This window comes from Bison bison, unplaced genomic scaffold (genome assembly GCF_000754665.1).
Source record: "Bison bison bison isolate TAMUID 2011002044 unplaced genomic scaffold, Bison_UMD1.0 scf7180017864034, whole genome shotgun sequence".
Taxonomy (NCBI): Eukaryota; Metazoa; Chordata; class Mammalia; order Artiodactyla; family Bovidae; genus Bison; species Bison bison.
Genome location: NW_011494606.1, coordinates 2,984,003 through 2,993,720, shown reverse-complemented (window position 1 = coordinate 2,993,720; position 9,718 = coordinate 2,984,003).

Below are 9,718 nucleotides of genomic sequence, written 5' to 3'. Positions count from 1 at the left end.
CAAAGTACTGGATTTTCAGCTTTAGCATCATTCCTTCCAAAGAAATTCCAGGGCTGATCTCCTTCAGAATGGACTGGTTGGATCTCCTTGTAGTCCAAGGGACTCTCAAGAGTCTTCTCCAACACCACAGTTCAAAAGCATCAATTCTTTGGCGCTCAGCCTTCTTCACAGTCCAACTCTCACATCCATACATGACCACTGGAAAAACCATAGCCTTGACTAGACGGACCTTTGTTGGCAAAGTAATGTCTCTGCTTTTCAATATGCTATCTAGGTTGGTTATAACTTTCCTTCCAAGGAGTAAGCGTCTTTTAATTTCATGGCTGCAGTCACCATCTGCAGTGATTTTGGAGCCCAAAAAAATAAAGTCTGCCACTGTTTCCACTGTTTCCCCATCTATTTGCCATAAAGTGATGGGACCAGATGCCATGATCTTCGTTTTCTGAATGTTGAGCTTTAAGCCAACTTTTTCACTTTCCACTTTCACTTTCATCAAGAGGCTTTTTAGTTCCTCTTCACTTTCTGCCATAACGGTGGTGTCATCTGCATATCTGAGGTTATTGATATTTCTCCCGGCAATCTTGATTCCAGCCTAGAGGTAAGCATAGTCCAGTGGGAAGAACTTTGGAATTTGAGTTCAAATCTTGCTTCTGCCACTTATAGGTTGAGTGGCCTCTCTAGACCTCGATTTCCTCCTTTCTAAAATGCTAATAATAATATTCAGTTCAGTTCAGTCGCTCAGTTGTGTCCAACTCTTTGCGTCCCCATTAGGTTGGTGCAAATCTAATAGTGGTTTCAGACCATGAAATTTAAATCATTATTAATCAAAATAGGAACCAGTATAATCAACAAACACATTTTTGCCAGTGAGAAAGAAGTTTGTTTATTCCTGTAACATAAATATTTGTGCTTTGGGATTTGACAAACTCCTGGAAAGCATTTTCTGCCTCTTGCTGATTGTGGAAGCATTTTCCCTGCAAAAAGTTGCTGAGATGCTTGAAGAAGTGGTGGTCGGTTGGTGAGCGGTCAGGTGAATACAGTAGATGATATATAACATGACCATATTTATTAAGAATATATTCCAATATCAAATGTCAAATTTCAACAATGTAAAAGCCATGATTACTTTTACACCAACCTAATATTTACCTCTTGAATGTGTTGTAAGGATTAAAGGAGTAGTATTTGACCTGGAGCAGTTCTTAGCTAGGAACTCAAAAGTAGTCATTGCTGTTGTTACCATTCTCTTACCAAAAAAGTTCTTCCACATCTTCCTGAGATGCACTGAGTTCCTTGCTAGGAGGCAACCATTTCTTTGGCATCAGTCATGGGTCAGAATACCAGATCCCCAAGATCTGACTGTATAATTGTTTGTGCGTGGAGAGAACTAAGGATAAATCTAGATCTGGAGTTACATTCTCATGCTAGGTATTTATCCAGCTGTTCCCTTCTCACAACCACTTTTCTCATCTGAAATTTCAACCTTCAGCTGGAAGAAGTCACAAAAGCATAAGTGGTATTCACAGGCCTTTGATTTTATTTTTTAAAGATTTTTTTTTAATGTGGGCCATTAAAAAAGGTCTTAATTGAATTTCTTACGATATTGCTTCTGTTTTGTTTTGATCTTTTGGCCTGGAGTCATGTGAGATCTTAGTTTCCCAATCAGGAGTCCATACCCCCTGCATTGGAAGGTGAAGTCTTAACAACTGGACCACCAGGGAAGACTCCCAGGCCTTTGAAACTCCTCTGTGTGAAAATTCAGACTCACCAGGGGCCCACTCTAGTTTTCCTTGAAATTTGGCTCATTCGATGGGAAACAGGAACAAGCAATGGGTGAGAGCCTGAGAAGCTCTATTGGAGGACCCATGGACCATCTAGAACAGTGGCTGTCAAACTCTGCTGCATACTGATATCACCTGGGGAGTCCTTGCGCCAGGATTCTGATTGATTGGCAAGGGCCAGGGCATAGGGCCTTTTAGAACCTCTCCAGATGATTCCATTGTGCAACAGAGTTGAGAACCACTGGATGAAGAAGCTCTCCAGCCTCCTCAGTGGGATAGCCTGCCCTCGCCTGTGCCTCGTCGAGACTAAGCCAGCCCTTCACTGGGAGTCAGGAGACTAACCCCTTAACTCGTTTGTTCAAGGATTACTGCCGCTAACAGTGTCTGCAGGGCCCTGTCTCTGCCCATGTGGGTGAGCCGCCCTCATCTAACACCCTCAGTCCTTGCATTCTTATACTTGCTCTTCATAGCATTTCTCCCTTGGTGAATCACTTGCTTTTCTTTTCCACATCTGTGAATTTCTTGAGTGTAAAGACTGGGTCTTCCTTTCTTATTCTCAGTGCCTAAAATGTTTGAGTGAGTGAATGCATATATTAATATGAATCAATGAATCCAACTTCAGAAGGGAGGCGGTTTAACAGAGCATGGTATCTGGAGAAGACAGGTTTCAACTCAGATCCCAGCTCTGCTACTTAGTAGCCACACGCTGTGGCTTCCCCAGTGACTCAGCAAGTAAAGTATCCGCCTGCAATGCAGGGAGACGCAGGTTCGATTCCTGGGTCAGGAAGAGCTCCTGGAGGAGGAAATGGCAGTCCACTCCAGTATTCTTGCCTGAAAAATCCCATGGACAGAGGAGCCTGTCAGGCTACAGTCTAAAGAGTCGCAAAGAATCAGACACTACTGAGAACACACACACACACGCTGTGACAAAGACCCAGCGCAGCCCCCAAAAATGTTAGCTCTTATTAGAATGGGCAAGGGCTGTTATTTGTACCTTCATGGGCGTTTAGACGCTGCCCTCATTCCTTAACTCCTCTTGATCCTGGGATTCCTACCCCAGTAAGGAGAGCGTTTCTGGGGCAGCCTGAGTGAGCAGGATGCTCCTTCCTCCGCCCTCTGTGTGTCAGCTCCCCCAGCCATGGGTGGGAATCCCCAAGGGGAGCAGTTAAAAGGAGGCTTTTAACTTCTTTGCTGTTTTGTGTTGATTACAGGGCAGGTGGAGACAGCTGCTGTGATTGCGCAGCATCTGCTATGGCCTGTCAGCCCCCGTCAGACTCACCCTGAGGGCAAATACGGCTCCAGCTGATGAAAACCTTAGTAGCAGTCTCTGAAACAGCCTGCAGCTGCTGCCCTGGCCTTTCCTCTTATTTTTTCACGTGCTTGGGCAGTTCCAGCCCTCCGCCCAGCCAGGGCTAGAGACCAGGCACCCGAGTGCCTTTCTCCAAAGATCATGTTACTGAGCGCGCTCTCTGGCTCCACCTTAAAGCACATCAAAGACTTGAGGAAAAGCAGGCTGGCCAGGGACGCCGAAGCAGCTGTCTACTTGATGTGTTTCCAGGGTCACTGGAAAAAGCCCTGGAGCCCCAAATATTTTCCTGCTAGAAGGTTGAAACTCTACCATTAGGTACCCAATCTTATGATTTAAAGCAGCGGTTCTCAAAGTGTGGTTTCCCTGCACCCCAGTGGCAGCAACACTTGAGAGCTCATTAGAAATGGAAAATTTGGGACTTCCCTGGTGGTCCAGTGGTTAAGATTCTGCACTTTCAGTGCTCCACTGCAGGGGGTGCGGTTTGATCCCAGGTTGGCGAACTAGGAGTCCACACTCAGTGGTGGCCAAAATTCTTAAAATCAAAAACCAACTCCCTACCCCCAGAAAAAACACAGAAATGCAAATTCTCAGTTTCCACCCACACTCTAAAATCAGGATCTGGGAAAGAGAATGTGTTTAACATGCCCTGACAGTGCTTGTGATGCGCTGGTGACCCCACTGAAAGGAGGCGGTTATCCAGAAGGGCTAAAACTCAGCAAGGTGATAGCTTGGAGCCTGGGACAGGAACAGGGAGACGGGTGGGAAGGTCTTGTCTGGACAATGCAGTCAGACAGACTCAGAACAAGACTGTTTAGCACTGCTTTCTAGCTCTGGGGACAAATTGCTTAATCTCTTTGGCTCTCATTTGTATTATGAAATTCAAATTGTACAGCCAGTTCAAAGGCAAAAATAAAACAAGATATATAAAGTACTTGCACATACTAAGTGCTTAGTGAGGGCTCACATCCTCTCCCCACCCCATCCTCACCTCATTTCCCATACAGAAGTCTAGGTCAAGTGCCATGGTAGGGGAGGGGGTCACACAGATGGGGACTTGTGAATTGCAATGGCATGGACCAGAGAGAAAGACCATAGAGGTGGATGGGATGCTAAGAGAAGGAGGAGCAGAAAGGAGAATGAGCAGTTCCCCTCAGACCCCGGCCCCTGGTGCCCTCTGTTTTGTAGGGGCTGACCCTGGGGGGCAGGGTCCACCTCCAGTGGCCCCGTCTTCCCAGATGCTGGGTGGGGCTGGTTCTTTGCTTATCTTTCTCCTACTTCATTCTAACCTCTTTCAGGTGCATGACTTACAGATCTAAAGCTTTCCTGCAGGGAGATGACTGGTGGAATTATAGACGTGGGGAGCTTTCCTGTAACTCTGAGTCCTCGGGGTTGAGAAGAAGGTCAGCAATTGATGCAAAGACCACCCGGGAGACTAGACTCCTTTGCAGGATGCAAAGCAATTGATGCAAAGACCACTTCCAGGGACTCCCAAGTAGCCAATAGGCAGGCAGCTGAGAGCATCTGAAGAGACAGATGTGGCCCTGGAGAAGCAGATGCAAGTGCCCTAGAGTAGCCTGCTTCCCTTTCTTTTAAAGACTTCACATCGCATCTTGAGCCTTTGATGGGAAGACAAATTAAGATCTCGGTCTCAACTAAGCAGTCTCATGTGATGTGGTTCTGGGGTAATGATACCTCAATTTCCCTAACTCCCCATTGCCAGGAATTCCAGAGTCAATGTTTCATCATTAATTTAAGGCATCTCTTTTAGAGCTCACATCTCCATTAAGCTATGTTCTGGGCTTTTGAGTCAGCTTATATTCAAACCCCAGCTCTACCATTTATTAGTGATTATGTTCTGGGTTAAATATTTAACCTCTTCAAGCCTCATTTCCTGCCTTTGTGAAATGGGAACAGTAATTATATACATAAGTGTATGTATATACCTATAATTATTTCAAGGGTTAAAAATATGCAGCACTGTTTGGGTTTCTCATGCATGTATTCCTTTAAAGTTATAAAAAGAGAGGAGGGAGTAAGGGCTGAAGAGAATGGTTGAGATCAGAGAGGGCTAGCAGGTCTCCCATGGGCGGACTTGCACTATCCGGGCTGTGAAGGATCCCAAGCCCGACCCCAGTCTCTGCAGACAGAATGCATGACTGAATGAAAATGTCTGCTCCAGTCTGGGCAGAGGTCTGGTAGCACGTGCAACCCACATTGGCCATCTCTGCTCTAGATGCCTCCTCCCTGAAGGCAAAAAGACAGGCTGTGACTCTTACAGTTACCTGCAGTAGACGTATAGAAGCCATTACCTGGCATCTCCAAAGGCTCACACAGAAAGAGTAACTCAGCTTCTTAACTGAACGCCGTCTCCCAGTATCATCTTGGAACAGGGAAGCTGTCCCTGGTCACAGAGTACCTCCTCTTGATCTTCATGATGAAAGTCCTTGATGTCGACTCACCAGGAGAGAAAGAGGAGTGCTTGCTCTGTAGTGGCAGGAGACAGATGTTTGGTGAAGCTGGTTTCGTCACGGTGGGCTGGGCAGGTGGGGTCTAAGAGGTGGGTGAGCATCCCAGGGGAAACCCAGCTCCAGCCCCTTGGCTATGTGTCAGGTCACTTGTGGCTTTTGCGTGTCTCCCAGCTGGAGGTCTGTAAGGCACACAGGTGTTTTACATTGTTAATCAACTAGATCTTTTTTCCTTCCTAATAATCTCATCGCCCTCCACAGCTGTGGAAACGCTTTGAAAAGCAGGCCTCGGTGTATCTGTGCAGAGCATTCAGTGCAAGGCGGCAGGGAGGGCGCCTGGTTCCTTGGGACAGCAGGCACTGTCTGGGGTCCTTGGGACTTTGAAGCAAAGTGAAAGTCGCTCAGTTGTGTCCAACTCTTTGCAACCCCATGGACTATACAGTCCATGGAATTCTCCAGGCCAGAACACTTGAATGGGTAGCCTTAGGGGCCATAAAAAGGTTTTGATTTTAAAATCAGAAGAAATAATGAATATAGAATAATGAATCCAACCAGGATTATATTTGTCTTTATACCAATGCAATCATAAAGTATCTTTTTTTTACAAGATTGATTTATTAAGTATGATACATATCACATATCATTTTTTTTACACCATTTCCATTGAGACAAGTCCAATACTTTGTAGAAATACATGATTTTAAAAAACAAAATTAAACAAAACGCCTCAGTCAGAGATGCCTCAGCCTTAGTTGATGCTTGACCAGATTGGAGCCCATGATGTGTTTAAAAAATAAAAGTCTGGAAAACCACCAAACATTCCTAATACCAACTAGAAGATGTCCTGGTTAAAGTCCCTAAAATACAAAGAAATGATTATTATACTTTCTTTGCTCATTTTAAATATTTTTTATGGTAGAAGGAGCCTATAAAAACGCAAGTGTCTAGGGCTTAGGGAAATTATAACCTGGCCTTGAGCATGGCATATGGAAGAGATTTGAATTCGTTCTGGAATCAAAGCTGTGATCCTACCTCAGTTCTGCTGACCCCATGACCTTGAGCAAGCCATTCACCTGGGATTTCAGTTTTCTTGGGGTTCAGTGCCTATAAGCGCAGGGGAGGGCCAGGGGCCCCTTTCCTCCCCTTCCTCTCGGCCCCAGCTCTAGAAGATAACTGAATTGTAGGAGAATGTGAAAACACACACCAGGTATATAAAAGGTCGAATTCTCATTACCTGGAAGGAAGCTGGGCATCCCCCATTTGGACCAGGAATGGACAGCACCAGAGGACAGGTGAGTGTGTTCACAACACCCTGACACCCTAACACCCACCAGGCAGTCACCATCTGTCCCGTTGCTGAGAAAAAGGGAAGCTAGGGAGATGCTGGGTGAGTAGGCTGGGTCTTTCAGCGGTTGTGGGGACTCCAAGAAACCACACAGCTCTGGGCAGAGTGCAGAACTGACTTCTGGAATAAGCCAGGGTGCAGCAGGGAATGGAGAGGAAGGCAGGAGGGGCTCCAGGTTGAAAGGCTTGACCAACCTGCAGACCAAGGGCTGGTCATCCTGCTTGTGCTCCATAGGGTACCTGAGCAGAGATGGAGATCTGGAAATTAAAGGAATTTTTCAAAAACAGGCTTTGGGAGAGTAAGGGGAGAGGAAAACGGGAAAGTTTGATTAGGGCCTGCTGTTCTGGGGTGTGACACAATGTATTCCTTCTGCCCAGGGAATTACCATAAATCCACATTACTCTTCCCAGCCCTAGGAGTTGAGTTGTAGGTTTTGGCGATGTCACTAACCGCCAGACAAACCCGGCGTGTGTTCCCATAACCCATATGCCTCATTGCTCTTCCTCTCTCCTCCGTCCTTCCTCTCTCCTTCATAGCTTTCTTTGCTTTTTCTCCCTTCCCCTCTGGCCTGATACCGCTCTCCCTTCTCCCCCTTTACTCTGCTTTCTCCCCATGCTCCAGAAAGCAGAGAGAAGCGTGCCCAGTGGAGATCTCCCCACTGTGGGGACCCCAAGCAGGAGGGTCAGGAAGCCTCCCTGAGAACAGTGTTATCTATCTTCCTTATGGTAGGTGGAGCTCTAAATAGCTTAGTCTGACTGCAAAGTTAACCTGAGTTCTGTTGGTGGCATTACTAATTTGAATACCATTTCTTTTCTTCTCCTCAAGCACTTTGGCAGAATGGAGTAGGGAAATGGAGACAGCATTTTTCCTTATCTGAGAACGGACGGTTCCCCAGCTGTGGAGAGGTCAGACAGCTGGACCCCACCCCACCCCGCCCACAGGACAGGGTCAGTGGTCTGGGAGCCAGTGATGCCAGGGCCTTCATCTGTTTCAAGAAGGAAACCCCTTACTCCTCCTCTGCCTGCACCCTAGGGAAAGAAAAGCAGGGGATAGCTTAGAAACAGAGGCAGTCCAGTCCTTCCCAAGGGCTGTTTGGGGTGGAGATGATGGGCTGGGCAAACGCATGGGCTGACAGAGCCCTCTCTGTCTCTGAGACCTCCCCACCCAGGGCTGCTCATAAACATGGTTTCAAGGCTGCTGTAGTTAAGAATCAAAGAGATGAGTGTTCAAACAATCAAAGGTCATTTTGAAAGCTTATCAGATGGGCAACATAGTAAAAGTTTTTGAAGAACTTGCCTACTAAGCAGGTGTTCTCAGATCCTCCCGGAAATAAGCATATGCAAGATTTCAAAAGACACAATCTGGAAATGTGCTGCTCAAAATATACCCTTTGATTCAGTAATTTCACTTCTGAATTTATTTTAAGAAACCCATAAATGTCATTAAGAATTACTCACAAAAATGGCCATTGCAATTTTTAGTATAGTAGTGAAAATTTTGAGATTTAGAGGAGTGGCTAGCTAAGTTGTGGTATATATTTATTCAGTGAAATTCTGAATATCCATTAAAATGACTGCGGATATGGATTTATCAACTTGGAAGGTGTTCATGATATACCATTTAAAGGAAAAAGTTGTTTTCTAAGCAGTTTGGATATTATAATCTTATCTTTTAAAGAAAAAAATATAGCATTTACAAGTGTATTAACTATCTGTTGATACATATCAAATTACTCCCCAAACTTTGTGCTTTAAAATAATAAGCATGTATTGCCTCACACTTTCTGTGAGTCAGGAATTCAGAAATGGCTTCTGGCACATAGTCCCTCATGGGGGTATGTCAGCTGGGGCTATGATCACCTGTGTCTAAAGACATATCCCCATAAATGGGGATAGAGGACACTTCCAAGATGGCTCCTTCTGTGGTCGTTGGCAGCAGGCCTCCGCTTCTTACCCACACATCCATGCATAGGACAGCTCTTGTATCCTCGTGGCATGGCAGCTGGGTTCCCCCGGAGCAGGGGAACCTAGAGAACAAGATGAAGATCACAAGATCTTTCATACCTCCCTCAGTGGCCCTACTTTGTCACTTCTGCAATGCTCCATTGATTTTGCAGATTTACCCTGGGCCATGTGGGAGGGAGCTACACAACAGTGTGAATACTAGGAGGGATCACGGGGTCATCTGGGAGGCCGTCTACCACAGTGTTTGTCCTCGTTCAGTACATAGTTTTTGGGTGCCTGCTGAGCAAAAGACCCTACTGCCTCTTCACTGAGGGTGCACGTAAAAAGAGGGACAAGGTGTCCGTTCTCCTGGAGATTACATTCTAGGGGAGGGAGAGGGAAGAGACCATAAAGAAGTAAACAAGATCATTATAACAGTGATCAGTGAGTGATGGGGACACTGAGGGAGAGGATGCCAGAGAAGTAGGCAGGGGCAGGTGAGAAAGAATCTATCTTGTAGGTCATGTAAGAATTTAGCTTTCCTTATAAGTGTGATATAAAGGGGAGTTTTAAGTAGAGCAAATCATGACCTGATTTATATCTAAGAATATCACTCTGGCTTGGTGCACAGAATGACTTGAGGGGCAAAAGTCAAAGTAGAGAGACCAGTTAGGAGTTTGTAAGAGTAGTCTGGTGATGGTGGCCTGGCTAGTGACACAAGCGATCCCCGTGGTACAGCGGAACTGTGGAGGGTTGAAGAGTAAGATGCGGAGGTAGAGAGACAAAGACAGTGAGACGGAGCTGCTTTGAATGAGCGTCACCGCGGAGGGCAATGGAGGTGGAGTAGACACAGGAGGGATGTGGTGTTGTGCAGG